Source organism: Ictidomys tridecemlineatus, chromosome 13, assembly GCF_052094955.1.
Source record: "Ictidomys tridecemlineatus isolate mIctTri1 chromosome 13, mIctTri1.hap1, whole genome shotgun sequence".
Classification (NCBI taxonomy): domain Eukaryota; kingdom Metazoa; phylum Chordata; class Mammalia; order Rodentia; family Sciuridae; genus Ictidomys; species Ictidomys tridecemlineatus.
This window is the reverse complement of record NC_135489.1, coordinates 66,190,420-66,206,980: the sequence shown is the minus strand read 5'-3', so window position 1 is coordinate 66,206,980 and position 16,561 is coordinate 66,190,420. Positions and strand designations below refer to the sequence as shown.

The 16,561-nt window shown below is 38.6% G+C and overlaps 1 long non-coding RNA gene across 4 annotated transcripts in view; it reads right to left on the bottom strand.

The window, feature by feature from the left end:
* Positions 1 to 1,270: 1,270 nt before the first annotated feature.
* LOC144369891 (uncharacterized) overlaps positions 1,271 to 16,561 on the bottom strand; it is a 100,113-nt gene continuing 84,822 nt past the window's right edge. For all 4 annotated transcript variants that reach the window (XR_013429733.1, XR_013429735.1, XR_013429736.1 and 1 more), the window contains 2 exons: positions 4,899 to 5,097; positions 1,271 to 3,863 (listed from right to left, as the gene is read on the bottom strand). This is a non-coding gene — a long non-coding RNA (uncharacterized LOC144369891). The remainder of the gene's footprint in view (positions 3,864 to 4,898; positions 5,098 to 16,561) is intronic.

Below are 16,561 nucleotides of genomic sequence, written 5' to 3'. Positions count from 1 at the left end.
ATGTTATCACATAGAATTCTTATGGCACAGATATAAAAGAAAATAGACTGAAATCATAAGATACTGTAAATGTTTTCTCTCTCTTCATTTCTGCAGGGAAGAAACCTCATTGGTCAGGGAGCTACCTGGTACTTTGACATTTTGTGCAGACAGTTCATTGTTGTGAGGCTGGCCTGTGCATTTTAGCCCCTCCTTGAGAATCGCAGCTATTAAAGGGTTGAGACTTGGAGAGGATAGGGAACAAGACCAGAGAGGAGGTAAATCTGGGTGTTGACAATTCTGGGAGAAAACGAGAAAGAGAAATTTTTGGGGAGCCATTGCTATGCTTTAAATAGAGAATGAGATAAACCTCAAGAAGACTTTTAAGAAGTTATCAGTTAAAAGTGAATTTTCTTCTTTATTTTGGGGGACACCAGGGATTGAACCCAGGGATATTTAACCACTGAAGGACATCCTCAGCCATTTTTTAATATTTTATTTTGAGACAGGGTCTCACTAAGTTTCTTAGGATCTTACTAAATTGCTGAGGCTGGCTTTGAACTAGCAATCCTCCTGCCTCAGCCTCCTCAGCTGATGGTATGAATGTTCCCTTTTAGAATGTTGTTAAACAAGATTTGAGTAGCTCTGAATTGTGCTTTTTAAATCTGATTGTCGTTTCTCTGAATGTGACTCTGGTGTTAAAACTGGACCATGCAGTAGGGGTGTGTGGGGGTTTTATGTGGGTTAGACTTTTGAATTGCCATTATTTCTTGTGTTTATAGTTGACACACTGAACTCTGAGGAAAGTCAAATTAGACATTGTATCATCTTTGTTTCCTTTACCTTTATAAAAGGCCCAGATTTAGTTTTTTTTTTAATTGTTCTTTTTAGGTACAATGACAGTGGAATGTATTTTGACCTATTCTACACACATGGAGTATAACTTATTCTAATTAGAAACCCCATTCTTGTGGTTGGACATGATGTGGAGTTTCCCTGGTCATGTGTTCATATATGAACATAGGAAAGTTCTGTCCCACTCATTCCACTGTCTTTCCCATTCCCATTCCCCTACCCTTCCCTTTGTTCCTCTTTGTCTAATCCAGTGAACTTCTATCCCACCCCACCCCACCTTATTTTGGGTCAGCATCTACATCCCAGAGACAACATTAGGTCTTTGTTTTTTGGGGGGGGCATTGGCTTATTTCACGTAGCATGATATTCTCCAGTTCCATCTATTTACTGGAAAATGCCATAATTTAGATTTGGTTTTCTTGAGCTTCCAAAAAGGTTAGTAGCAAGAGAAGGCATTTCTTTTTATTTTAATTATGTCATTTTATGGTGTCAGATCTTGGATTCAGAGGTAACTAAACATCTACTAATTAGATTAGTGTGAGGTTATTCATAATAGCAAAAAAGATGGAAACAACCCAAATGCGTATCAACTGTTGAAGGGATAAACAGTGAAATATTATGCATCCATAATTCAGAAAGGTCTGTCTGCAAGTTTCTTACTGCTACTGTAACAAATTATCACAACTTTCATGGTTTAAAACTATACAGACTTATTACATCACAGTTCTGGAAGTCCAAGTCAGTCTTAGTGAGGTAACATCATGGTGTCAGCAAAGCCGCATCCCTTCTGAAGGCTCTAGAAGAGGTTGCTTCCTCCTCTTTCTCAGTTCTAGGGGCTGCCCATATTTCTTGTCTAATGGCCCCACATCACTTCACCCTCTCTTTTCTTGTCTCCCTGATCTGCTGTTTCCCACTTATTAAGGACACTTGTGATTACACTGTGCTCACCAAGGTATTCCGAGATCATCTTTCATCTCCAGAGACTTAATCTCAACTGCAAAGTGCTTTTTTGCCATGTGAGGTACCACAGTCACAGGTTCCAGGGATTAAGATGTGGACATCTTTGAAGGACCATTATTCTGATTCCCACAGCAAAGATGTGAGAACATGGAGTGTTTGTGGTCTCATTCTAAAATTATGCTTGAATCATCCATGTTGACTTGATTTTTTTTTAACTATGTGAAATCCTTAGGCTTAAATGACATTTAATTTTCACAGAAGTGATAAGGATGAGTCAAATTTTAATAATATTGATGAAGATACTGCTAGGGTTTTTAATAAAAGCTCAGATTCTTCTTTAATCTTGTTCTTAGTAACTAATTACCAGGTCCATTCAGAAGAACTGAGCAATGCCTACAGCAAAGTCAGTAGTCTCTCTGAAACACAGGGCACATCTAATGGTTAAATTTATGGGCTAAATTTTTTTAAAACAATTTCAAAAGGATACCACACCAAGCACAGTGCTTAGTACAGAGTAATGATCCGTGAATGCTGGTTAAATGATTTAAAGACTGTATAATCACATCAGGTTTTATTAATGTTGAAATGTGTTGGTGGGAGATGGGCCTGAAAGTTAAATTATTTGTTTTTTTATTTATTTACTCCTTAAAAATATTTGTGTGTGTGTGTGTGTGTGTGTGTGTTTTCTCTTAAGTTTGTGTTGTGCTCCATGGGACAAAAATCCCGTATGCTACAAACCCGCTCCTTTTGGACCCAACATAGTGTCAGAGTTAAGATCGAGGACAAGGCAGTCAGACAGCATGCTCAAACTCCATCTCTGCCATTTTTTGAGGAGCTGTAGGGCTAACCCTGACCCGATCCTCAATGTCCCCACCTGAGGGGGATGACAGTAGTACCTGCTGAATGGAGTCACAGGGCTGTGCTGAGAGTTCACGGGGAAAGAGCCTACCTAGACAAGAGAATAAGTGTGTCCCATCAACTTTTTTGGGGGGCAAGAGATGAGCATAAATAGATAAGAAAATGAATGAATATTAAAAACTAGGAAATGCATGGCTCTGCTGGTTCTTAATCTCCAACCAAGGGTGGTGAATGAGTGTAGTGCGAAGGCAACAGTCTAATATTGTCTGACCTCCTACTATGTGCAGTGTTTGTTAGTGACAGATGAGAGATAGATGTAAAAATATAGATGGTGTTGCTCTGCACCCTCCCGAATTATTGCTCACCTCCCATGAATTTCATAGGTATCATTTCTAAGGATGAAAACATGCAATGTCAAAATTTCATAGGAGGGAAAAGAGAGGTGGCCCAGACAGGCAGGGGGCTTGTCTCATGATAACAGAGTGTGAGGTCAGCCTGTAAGTGACCCGGATGACCTGGTTTCTGCTCACTCTGCCTGTCTGTATCACACTCACAGTGTGCAAGGAACATGTTTGTTTGGTAGAAAATATATATACAATAAAACAAAAGGTGTAAAGCTAAGAGCTGCGAAATGGACACCAATGGGCACAGGCTTGTGGCTCTGGGAGTTCTCAGTGGGGAAACTGGTATCCTCATGAAAATAGTGAAGATATGGTCTTGCAAACAGACATCTGAGACTCGCAAGAAAAGGGGATTCCTGGTGAGCAAGATACCTGGAGGGAAACACAGGGGAGACTGAGGCAAGGAGAATAAAAAGCTCAGTTATTGTTTCCCCATTAGTTGATTGGCAGTGGGGGTAGAGTGGGAATTCTGAAGCCGTTGCTGCGTTGTAGGGAGCTGATCAATTGGCAGTGTGTGCTTTGGACTGGCAGTCAGATAAAGGATCATGTGTTTGGTTAATAGCAGTTGAATTGACTATGATTTTTTCTCCTATTGTGTCCTTCTAAGTCCAATAGGAGCCGTGGGCAGAATATGGTTGGAAAGTATTAGAACTGGCCTTGGGGATTTTTTAACCTTGTTCAATAGGAAGTCTTGAGAGGTGTGGATTGAGGTGATGAAAATCAAAACCTGGGATTCCACCTCTTGGGTCCCCTTCTTCCTCCGGGGAGAAGTCTTTTCTGCTGTCCTTTAATAAACTTCTAATTTCTACTCTGAAAAAAAAAAAAGAAAAGAAAATCAAAACCTGTGATGAAAAATGGGGCAGCTGCTATCGAAAATAGTTGGGTGATTCCTGAATAAGTTAAATATAGAATTACCCTGTGACCAGAATTCCATTCCTAGGTATATTCTCAAAAGAACAGAAGAAGAGTCTCCCAACAAAAATTTGTACATGAATGTTCAGAGCAGTGTTATTCATAATAGCAAAAAAGATGGAAACAACCCAAATGCGTATCAACTGTTGAAGGGATAAACAGTGAAATATTATGCATCCATAAAACAGATGAAATACTGATATGTACTCCAGTATGGATGAACTTTGAAAGCATGATTAGTAAAAGACAGTCAAAAAGCTCACATATTGCATAATTCCATTTATAGGAAATGCTCATAATAGACAAATCCAGAAAGCCGACTAATGGTTGCCAGAAAGGAGGAAGGAGAGAGTGAGGAGGGAATTTATTATTCTCATAGAGAATCTTCTTTTGAGGTAGTGAAATGTTTTGGACCCAGATAAAGGTGTTAGCACAACATGTAAATATATAAGTGCCACTGAATTGTATCCTTCAAAATGGTTAAAATGATAAAATTTTATGTTCTACATATTTTATTAGTTTTAAAAAACATGCATGATCTCTGGATCTTCCTTCTGAAATGTAAGCAACCCAGATGTTGGGGTGAAAGGGTAAAGTTTCTAAGCTGGAAAGCTTGAATGTAAAAGATTAGGTATTATTAAGTTCCTCTGTTACACCCAGAACCTGGAATTCCTGAGATAGTTAAAAGAACGCCCTACTGGCCATTTAGCCTAGGGCCCTGTGCAGTTTGTCACAGGGCCTGAACCAATCAGTTTGAATGTGTAACCCGCTTAGGAATGACAAATCACCCCCCGCCCGACCTGTTCCTGCCAATGAATGTGCCAATCACGTCTCAGAGTTGTTGTTCAATTTTCCCGCACCTTATGATGATTTGTTCTGATGTATGCAAAGCCCACCGCCCTCTCCAAAAAGTGTACTTAAGCTCTGCTTGACCTTTGCTCTGGGCTCCAGGCTGCTCTCCCTTCTTGAGTGAGCACGGAGCCCCAGCGCTCTGGAATGGATTCCCAATAAATCCCCTTTTGCCAATTGCATGGAGCCAGTCTCTTGTGTGGTCTCTTTCTCCGACGTTCTGTTGGACCCTTACAGGGGGAGTGTGAGAAGTTTTGCATAAGCATCAGCCAGGACATGGGCACTTAAAATAGAAGAAAAAGAAAACCACAGAAAAAAAATTAGAAGTTAAAAATTTTAGTACTAGTGCTCTTAGTATCCTTGAAGTTCATTGTTCTTTTTATTTTATTTTTTTTGAAATGTTTTCATTTTTTAAAATATATTATTCCTTTTAAATGAAAGCAAAATAAAATTAAATTTAACCTTTTATTTTTAAAACCATCTAAAGCAGATCAGATTTTAGCAAAATATTTCTATCCATCTATCTAATCTATTTATCAAACAATGAATTATCTATGTGGTCAACCCTCTATTAGTATATTTATACCTAGAAAATTTTCTGTAATTTTCTAATATAAATAATAGTAATTTCTGGATGGCAGAATTCTGGTGATAAAAATAAGTTTTCCTTTTAATTTTTGCATTGTTTGAATTCCTTATAATGAACATGTATTATTTTTATAAACAGCTTTGTGTGATTTTTCTAACCAAGTAGTCTAATAAGCAATAATAATAATAATAATAATAAAAAGTGGCACAGAGTGTTAAATATGCTAAGATATAATGACAATTAGTCCTGGGGGAAATATAGTTTTTTTTTTTTTTAATTTTCTTGGGTTACTTTTGCAATTCCCAAGGTAATATATTAAAAATCCATGAAACTTAGAGAAACATTCAGAAGCTTGGCCAATGTCACAAAACTGTTCAGAGTGGAACTGGCTGGGGCTGGGATTCAGATTTGCTTGACTCCAAAGTTCGATCCTCAGCCTTGAGTTAATCTTGCCATAAGTAGTATGGCTTTGTTTTTCAAAAATTCAATCTCAATGCAATTTTCCCCTGGATTCTAACTACTGATTGAGTCCTACATCTGTCCTTCAAAATGCCAAGCCTGCAGAGGAGAGTATTGTCTGTGCTTCCTCTCGAACATGTTCCAGTTCCCAAAAATTATCCACCTACCACCAAAATGCCCAGGGACCGAGCATCTGCTGCATACAGAGCACAAACAGGATGCATTGCTCAGCGACTCAGAGTCCGGAGTCATTGTGAATTAAGATGCCCAGAAGCCCACTGCAGAGGGGGCTCTGTGGTGTTCAATTACCCATTTACTCACTGCTTATTGAGTTCCTGGGAACTATAAATGCGGATCCCTGATTGTTTTTTTTCCAAGCAGAAACCAACTTATGCTAAAAGAAATGCTGGGTGGTGCCAAGCAGGGTGGTGCACTCCTGTAATCCCAGCAATTTGGGAGGCTGAGGCAGGACGATCGGAAGTTCTAGATCAGCCTCAGTCACTTACTGAGGTCCTGTCTCAAAATAAAAATTAAAAGGGTTGGATATGTAGCTCAGCGGTAAAGCACCTCTGGGTTCAATCCTCAGGTCTACAAAACAAAAAGCAAACAACAAAAACCTAGATGTTTTTTTAGGATTGAAAGACCGAGTTACATCTGAAACTCAAGACACAAAATGGCACCAGGGATGGGACTTAGAAATTCAAAACAAATGGTCTAAAGTCACATGGTTGGAATTCAAACCTTTGTTCTGACATTAACCCTCTGGCCTTGAATAATTTACTTAACCACTCCATATGCTTATCTGTAAAGGGGAAATAACAGTAGTGTCCTCACAGGTAATTCTGAGCCCTAAGCAGGTTACACATGTAAAAAGGGTTGATCAGAATGACTGATAGCTCTTTGAATTCTTCTTATTATAATATAACACTGAATACTTGATTTCTTAACTTCCTAGCCTACCTGCTCAGTCCTATAGATTTTGAATGTCCCAGTTCAGTTTCAGTAGACATAGTAATTTGACAACCTTTTGGTTTCAAATCCAAATTTCTAGAAAAGATATTGGTTGGCTCGTTGGAATAGGAGTTCTTTCCTTGTAAAATAAATAGAAGCCAGTAAGTACAGACTAGTTGTAAATAATCATGGCTGTTGAGAATTCAGTGTTACCACGTGCATGAAAGAAAGGGAGACTGAGCCAGGGGTAGGCACTACCTGGACAAATGGAGAAGTGTACAGTACATGGAGGAAATCTCTAGATGTGCTACTTTTTTTGCTGGCGTTCAGAAGAAAAAGTGGGAAAGAATTCTTTGCTTTAACTTGGATGTGCAAAGAATATTTCTGTGAATTCCTATCTTTCTTCTTCAAACCTTCCAACCAACCAACCAATCTTTCTATCAACCAGCCAACTGTGTTCTTGGATTAAACATTTTGTGATGGAGACTTTGAAAGCTACCATGGAGATAATGAAGGAAATAATATACTGGGTCTTTTTTTTTTTCTTTCTTTCTTCATTGCCTATTCATTAGCATGGACAGAGAGGTATGAGCCTTCACTCTTCCCACAGTGAATTGTTTTTAATAAAATCTGCCACTCTGGCAGCAGTAATAGATTTTTCTACATGTTAGTGTTAGAAGTCTTTTCTTCATAATAGATTCAACTTTACTAAACACCAGGCTACAGTTGAGTAAGATGCTCTACACTGTCTAATTAATTTGTGAACCCCTAAGATACCTGGATAATTATATTCAAGTCTGGACTTTTGAAAGGACACCTACCTACCTTGGAGGTTTCAACTTCCATTAATAATTGACTGGATTCATTTGTTTTTAAGGTAACAGAGAACCCAGCTCAGACTAGCTCAAACAATAAGAGAAACTCATCAGCTTATTTAACCAAGAAGTTCCAAAATAGGTTAAGACTTCAGATGTAGATTGATCTAGTGGTTTACTCCTATCACTAGAGTGCTTTTTGCCTTTCTCCATATTATCTTCCTTATCATTAGTTCCATTTGAAGGTTGGAATTCTTCATGACCTCAAAAGGCTGGTGGTAGAAACAGAAGCTCCATTATTTTTCTGTTTCAGCAGATTAGAGAATGTATTCTTTTGGCAGCTTCCACAGAAAAGAAAAGATACTTTTTTTTCCCCCAGAATTCCTCCAAAAGGCCATTCACACTGGTTGAGAGAAGGGTGTATTGACATAAGCCTTGAATTAATAATCCTTGATAATAATCCTACCCTTGGATTCTTGGGAGAGTTCAATTCCAGCCAGACCTTTTGACTGAGAAATTTGGGTTCCTATTAAAAAGGAAGAAGGTTGAGAACTTATTCAGGGCAGGCAGCCAATAACTATTCTCTCAAAAAATGTTTATAATTTAAGGCATATTATTTTATGTTATTTTCTAAATTTCAATGCAGTATAATTTTTTTTAACCAGTTTTTGGTGAGTGGAACTTGAGTTAGAGGAATAATCATTATTTATATTATCATGTAATAATCCAACTTATTACAGGCTGGCCTGGAAATAAAAAGATGGGCTCGAGCTCTTTCTATTGAAGGCATCCTTCAGAAAAATGAGATTCATTTTGACTTGTGGAAGAAGTGCCTTTATGGTTAATGAAATACTATAGAGACCTATTTTCATAGTTTGAAAGGAGTCATGCTGAGATATCTTGATTGGAGATTTAAAATAGTTCCAGTCTCACTACCAAGCCCTGTTCCCAACATCGAGCTACTAATTATTTAGGCATTGGTAAGTATCAGTCTCATCTCCTTGTCTCTCAATAGCTAAATTTATGGCAGTGGCAGTGAATTACTTGATATACTATATAGGAGGGATGTTTCCAAGAAGAAAGATAGATCAGGCAAAGAATGGGATAGGGGACAAATCAATTTGGATAAAATATGGAACCTATTTAAACAATGTGCTTTGTAGACTTCCTCGGTTCCCTTTGGACAAATAAAGCAAATTTAAAACATCTGGAAGACTGAGGCTGAGTATCAGAGGAAAACACTGATATGTCAAGATAATTGTTCCCTTTATGTTACTTCTCCCCTAGTGACCTCAGTACGACGTATCAGGATCTGATGCTTTTGCCCATTTATCTAGTAGCTTTTTAGATCTTCCATGTCAAATGTGGTTTTTTTTTTTTTTTTTTTGGCAGGGTACCAGGGATTGAACTCAGGGGCACTCGACCACTGAGCCACATCCCCAACCCTTTTTTGTATTTTATTTAGAGGCAGGGTCTCACTGAGTTGCTTAGCACCTCACTTATGCTGTGATTGGCTTTGAACTTGATTTCCCCCTGCCTCAGTCTCCTGAGCCACTGGGATTACCGGCGTGCACCACTGTGCTAGGCTCCCATGTTCAATGTTTGACTAAGTCCAGGGAAAGTCTACTATCAGTCCCTCTGAGCTTGAATATTGATGTAATTTTTTAAAAAAACTATTGATTGTTATTAATTTAGCAAACTAAAGAGGATTGTCCCATCACCTGGTTCCAACATATCCCCTCATAGCCTCATTTCTTTTTTCTCATATGAAAGCAAAAAAAAAAAAAAAAGATTTAAAAAAGAAAAAAAGACAGGCCAATAATTAAAACAAGTCACTCTTTAGATTGTGTGATCTTTAAGCATTTTGCTATCATGGCACTCCTTGCCTGCGGTTCTTAAAACTCTCCAATTTCTTATTAATTCAGAATATGTAGAGTTTGTTGAAATCTGCTCTTTTTTTTTCTTTTCTACATTTCCTGGTTTTTTTTCACATATGACAATTAAATGTACCTGTATAATAAAGAAAAGAAAGGATTTTAAAGAATTGCATTTCAATGTGTAAAAAGCCGCAAACTTAAACTCTCTCCTCCTACTTTATATTAAATCTTATTCTGAAAGTATTTTAGGATCCTACAGGTAGAATGCTGACCACACACCCAGAAAGGTGAAGGTTGCCTTGTTACAAATGCTCAGGGGAAGGTTTTTTTATTCCCTATCTTTGCCCCGAGCTCTTTTCTGTTAGTTTCTGTCAATACTCTAGATTTATTTCTCCTTGCGTCTTGCACAGAGGGTCTCAACTTTGTGTGGGGATGTCCGAAGAGCACCTTCTGCACCCCTACAGCTCGGGTGCCCACTCTGAGCAGCTGTGTGTGTGCCCAAGTTCAAGGTCTCTCATCTCAGAAGAAGAATGTTTCCCAGGAACTTTGCTTTTCTGTTCTTGGCCTCTGGGAAATCCTTCTTTTCCTCCCAGTCCACTGAAGCACTTAAACAGACATTTTTATGTTTCTAATTCAGCTTTTTTACTTGTTTTGTTCAGCAGTGTTGTTTATCTAGTGTCTGCCTTGCTGACAGGAAAGCCCTGAATTGCTTTCTAAAATGGTCTGTTCAAAGGTTTGTTTACAAATAATCTGACTCTTGGATTCCGTGAGGTTATATATCCAGCAATGGTTTCTAAATCTGTCTTAAGTCTTTTTATTAAAAAACAACAACAACAGCAACAAAAAACCAAGCAAGGGTTTGGAGATGTGGCTCAGGAGTAGAGATCTTGCCTGGCATGTGTGAGGCCCTGGATTTGATACTCAGCACTGGGGAAAACAAAAACAAACAAACAACAACAACAAAAAAAAACCATACCCCAGGTAACCCTCATAATCACCCTAAAGCAGCTTCACTGAAGTTAGTTCTAATTCAATAATCCATTCTTCAAGTTAAAGAAGTCACCAGAGTTGGGGCTTTATTAATCTAGATTCCATTACCCCACATGACAGAATGTTTATCAGATGCTGAACACCTCATCTGGAGAAGGTACCATATACTTCTTTACTTTAGCCAAATTCCAGTACAAACATCTTATCAGAGATCCTTTCTAATCCCACTGCCATCTATCTGTGATAGCTTGTGCCCACGGAGCACAGATGGATGATTAAAGTTGGTGATTGAGGGCAAGAAGAAGATGTTAAAAATAAATCCATCAAAATGAACTTCTAAGGAAACATGTGTCCAAAATGACACAATTCCTAAAGGGCTTCTTTCTGCAGTTCTTATCATTCCAAAACACCTAGTGAATACTGATTCTCCGCCATTTGGACCAGGCCTAGAGAACAAAAGCAGTAAAACCCCTGCCCTGGGGGTCTTCTCTCCTCATTTGGAAGGCAGTTGTGAAATAATTACATGAGGAGTACATTTAGATTAAAATTATTCTTTTTAACATGATCTGGGTGTGGCTTGTCTCTGACCTTGTCTTGAACTGTCCTTCCTTCCCAGCCCAGGTCATTCCCACCCAGAGTCTCTTCTGCATCTGCTACTACCCTGTGCTTTGGCTTTATATCATCTTTGTTTTTTTTTTTTTTTGGTAGTAGGGATTGAACCCAGGGGTCCTTAACCACTGAGACACATCCCCAGCCTATTTTGTATTTTACTTTGAGACAGGGTCTCACTGAGTTGCTGAGGCTGGCCTTGACATGCAGTCCTCCTCTCAGCCTCCTGAGGTGCTGGATTACACACGTGCTCCACCATGCCTGGCTCCGAATCACCTCTAATGGATCTTTCTTATTCGTGTCTCAGATCGAGACACGATAGAAACATTCCTCTGTCCATCATCCAGTCACCCTGTAACAGTGGTCCACATTGCGCTTTGAATATAGCCCTTCCTTCTCTGCCACTGTGACTTATTTTAAAAATGGACCTGTTTCTTTCTCTTACTTTCCTCTTCCCTCATCTTGAAAAGACAGGATTACCTTTCTTCCCCATCCTAGGCAGAGTTACCTGTTTGCACACTCACCTCGGGAACGAAGAATTCAGACTTGGGAATGGCACCAGAAGATCTCAGAAATGACTGTCTCCCAAATTAACAAGTGAATTACTACTCTGACAGAGAACACGGGGAGGGTAGCCTTTGATTCATCTTTTAAAACCCCCCTGTTCCCCATGACAGGCAGAATCACAGCCTCTGGGACAAGAGTCAGTCCCCTGTGTTTCTCCTTTGCTAACAAAGCAATAAAACTTCTTTTTCCCTTTTCTCAAAACGGTGTCCTTATTATTGGATTGACATCAGGGACAAGGACAAAGCTTTTGTATTTGTTTTTGGGTACTGGGGATTGAACTCAGGGGCACTTGACCACTGAGCCCCATCCCCAGCCCTGTTTTGTATTTTGTTTAGAGACAGGGTCTCACTGAGTTGCCTTGGGGCTTGCTTTTGCTGAGGCTGGCTTGGAACTCACAATCTTCCTTTCTGAGCCTCTGGGATTACAGATATGCACCACTATGCCTGGCTAAGGACCAATCTTTTGATAACAAACCTGTCTTAGGTCTTTTTTGTTATGAAGTTACTTTCTTTGTTTATATCAGCTCCACCTTTTACATACATACTGCTCCAGCACCTGGAAAAATGCCTGGCGCATGGTAGGCAGGCAACACATTTTTAAGGAATGAAGAAATGAATGATTTTACAACAGACAAATCCTTATACTATGAGAATTCTAAAAGGGTCACCTGCCTAAGTAGGAGGTTGGGTAAGTGCTGGACATGTCAAATGTGTATGAAGTTTTTCTTCAAGTGGAATGGAAATGCCTCAAAGAAAGGGAGTTTACTTTACATTAAAAAAAAAAAATTTAGTTGTTGACAGATCTTCATTTTATTTATTTAAATCCAGTGCTAAAAATTGAACCCAGTGCCTCACACATGCCAGACAAGTGCACTACCACGGAGCCACAACCTCAGCCCGTTACTTTACGTTTTTGTGAATTCTCTTCTGCCAGCACATAGCACTGTTTTGCTAAACTGAAGCTACTCGGCCTTCAGAATCTGCAACAGGGGATCTGTAACTTTTGAGCACTTCTTACAGGTGAGCTTATCATCTTTTATATCTGTATGCTTTTTTTTCAGTGAACCTCCTAGAATCATGTTCTGCTGTGTATTTCCGCCTAAGACAGTGAATGAAGGACGGAGTGATTTCCAAGAATACCTTTCCCCAAGCCTCTATGCCAAGAAGTTGATCAGCAAGCAGTTGGTACATAGTATGCTGCTCCTAGGAGATGATTAATACAATTATGGAAAGAATGAATTCTTCAGCCTAGTGCAGCCTGGATAATCAGAATGACACATTCACCATGAATGGCTCCTTTTGCTACATTTTAGTAACAGGTGAGGAATCCTGGGATTTTGTATGGTTCTGCCCCAAAGCTGTTGAGTTACTCTGAAAATCCTCCAGACCTTCTGCTTCTGAGTTCCCCCATCTGTGAAATTATGTGCTGGGGGATGATACGCCAGGTCATGGGGATTCTGATTTTTTTACTCCAATATTATTGGCACTTGTAAACCTCAGGCAAATGCAACCACTCTGACCCTCAGTTTCATCATTTCTAAAGGGGAAAAAAAATAAAAGTCCCCCACCTCCTAAGACAACTGCTGGGAATAGGGCACAAAATGTAGGCAGGTGCCCCAAAGCTCAGCAATCAAGATCAATAATATTTTAATACCATATTTTTAAAAAGTCAAAATTAATGCAAAAAAATTCATGATGAAAAAAACTATCCACATTTTTCAATAAAGACAAGATCAGTAACAGTGCTGTGCCAAACCATACTGCAGCTTGAGGCAAAAAGGGAAAATGATTAAATGAGATCATACTTGTAAGGTACTTGGCACCAAGCCTTGCACATGGTAAGTCTACAGTAAACATAAACCAGTATTATTGAATAATCTCCAAGGTTTCTTCTTGTTCAAAAATTGCTTAGCTACCACTTGTCCCCATAATTTAGTCTTTTAAAAAATGGCAACTACTGAATTAATTTTAGGCAAAATTTCTGCAGAGTTGGCACCATGCCTACCATCCTTCTGTAAAAATGTAGAATTAGTTACAGGGGAAAATAAAATAAGTTAGACTCTAAACTTCTTTTATATGTGCTTAGGATGCAATTAAATACATTGAAGTTTTAACAGAATTTCAGAACAAAGTAGGTCTCAATACTGCCAACAGCACAGTGAAATCAAGCTCAAAGAGCTACCAGTTGCTCATGAGCACCCAAGTTCCCATCCACCTGCTTAAGAAATGCTTGTTGAAATCCTGTTATGTTCCTCTGCTCTGAGCTAAATACTGGACCTGCAGAGATTAAAGAGATGCAGATTCTGCCCTTAGGGTATCTAATGTGGAGATGAAATTTGCCTGAAAACATGAGGGGTCCATATCGCATGTCAAAGCTATTTCCCGGGGAGAAAAATATGCAACTCATTAAACTTACAATGGGAAATTATTTCCATAAGAATTATTGTACAAGAAGATACATATTTTGAGCCACACCATCCAACACTTTTTATCCATTAACACTGACCCAAAACACATTTAAAAAACACTTAAGAGGCATTATGTAAATACTGAAGAAATAGTAGAAGGCCAAGTACCATCATTTGTACCTTTAAATGCTGACCCTTGGCTTGGTGGAGGAATAATGGGGACACAATAAGATGTTGTGCAAAATGCCATGGCCGTAAACAGGGGAGTGATAATGAGGAAGAGGTGGGGGAGAGTCAAGATGGTCAAATCCACCTGCGTCTAAATCTGTGTCACCTCCACATACAGACTGAGGAGGAGAGATGCAGACTCGGGGCTCGTAGGAGCAATTTAGGAAGAGTCCAAGAGAAGTTTTCACTTCCTTTATAGTCTTCTTTAAAACAATACAGAAGAAATAAGCCCATTTGAAAAGGCTACTACTACTGTAGGATTCCAACTGTAAGTCATTCTTGAAAAGGTAACACTAAGAAGACTGAGGAACATACTCGAGTTTTACATCCTAACCTTGCACGGTTGAAATGTATCTAAAAGGGACTGGGGTTGTGCTCAGTGGTCGGGTACTTGCCTGGTATGTGTGAGGCACTGGGTTTGACCCTCAGCACTACATATAAATAAAGAAATAAAATAAAGAGGTATTGTGCCCATATACAACTAAAATCCAGTTCTATCATAAAGACTTTAAAGAAATGTGTCTAAAATATTTTCAGCCAATCTACATCTGTTTTTTATTTTTTCTTTTGGTACCAGATATTGAACCCAGGGATCATTAACCACTGAGCCATATCCCCAGACTTTTTTTTTTTTTTTAATTTTGAGACAGAGTCTCACTAATTTGCTTAGGATCTTGCTAAATTGCTGAGGCTGGAAAAATTGTGCTCTATATATATACTATGAATTGAAATGCATTCTGCTGTCACGTGTAACATGTAACAGATTAGAATAAATCAATTTTTAAAAATAAAATGTTTTGCAAATCATATATAAAAATAAACTCTTCAGGGCTGGGGTTGTGACTCAGTAATACAGTGCTCATCTCACACATGGAAGGCACTGGGTTCGATCCTCAGCACCTCATAAAAATAAAATAAAAGGTATTGTGTCCATCTACAGCATATATATGTATATATACATATATATATAGCAGATTTATATATATATATATATACATATATATAGCAGATTTATATATATATATATATACACATATATATATAGCAGATTTATATATATATATATATATAACTGCAACTTTTAATAAAAAATAAAAATAGAGAAAATAAATTGCCGAGGTTGGCTTTGAATTCATAATCCTCCTGCCTCAGCCTCTGGAGCCACTGGGATTATAGTTGTGCACCAACATTCCCAAACACAGCCTACATCTCTTGAACACTAGTCATTTTACCAATGAAAACCACTTCTAATATTTATTATGCTAATTAACAGGACATTTGATACTGGTCAAGGATGACAGTAACAAGATAAATGGTTGCTAGTGGTTGCAGGGAGAGATGAACGGGCAAAGCACAGAACATTTTAGGGCAGTGAAACTCCTCTGTATGAAATGATCATGTTGGGTAGATATCATTACAAAGCTGTCCAAACCTATAGAAGGTACAAAATCAAGAGTATCCCCTAATGTCAACTAAGGACTTTGGGTAATAATGGCATGTCACTGCAGGCTCATCACTTGCAACCAATGGACCCCTCTGGTGGGGGATTCGATAATGAGGGAGGCTGTTCACATGAAAAAAAGGAATGTGTGGGAAACCTCTGTACCTTCTTCTCCAAAAAAAAAAAAAAAATCTTTTTAATAAAAGGAATAAAACAATGTATTGGAAGCATTCCAAGGCTGGTATAGGAGCATTGGGGTGAGACATCTGTCTTTCTGATAGATTTGGAATGCTGAGCCTTACCTGACAGCTGTTCCCACTGTACCAGGAGAGATGTCTTCTTGGTGGGTCAAATTCTCCATTTTATCACATTGTCACAGAAGTTAATGTGACTGGAAATAGACAGAGAGATCCCTATGGAGCGTATTGTTCACCACCACCCCAGATTTCCAGAGCTGGATTTGTTACCCTAATTTTTGTGCTACAGAATCTTATATGAGCAACACCTGTGTCTTGATGATTGTAACTGATCTTAAATTATTCCAGTGGAGGGATGGTGGTCTAAATAAGCGATAGAAAGTTTTAAGCTACACTCTAGTGCCCAACAGTCTGATTGGGAATATGTTCCAGAGATGGACATTTGCACCTGTTTCTTTGAAAGACCACAATGCTGATGAATTTAACCATAGTAGCTTAGCTCTATTCATCCTTGACCAGTACCCAAGGTCATGTTAATTAGTATAATAAATATTAGAAGTGGGCTTTCAGCTGTAAAGTGGCTGGTTTTCAGGATATGTAGAGTGGTTAAAATATTT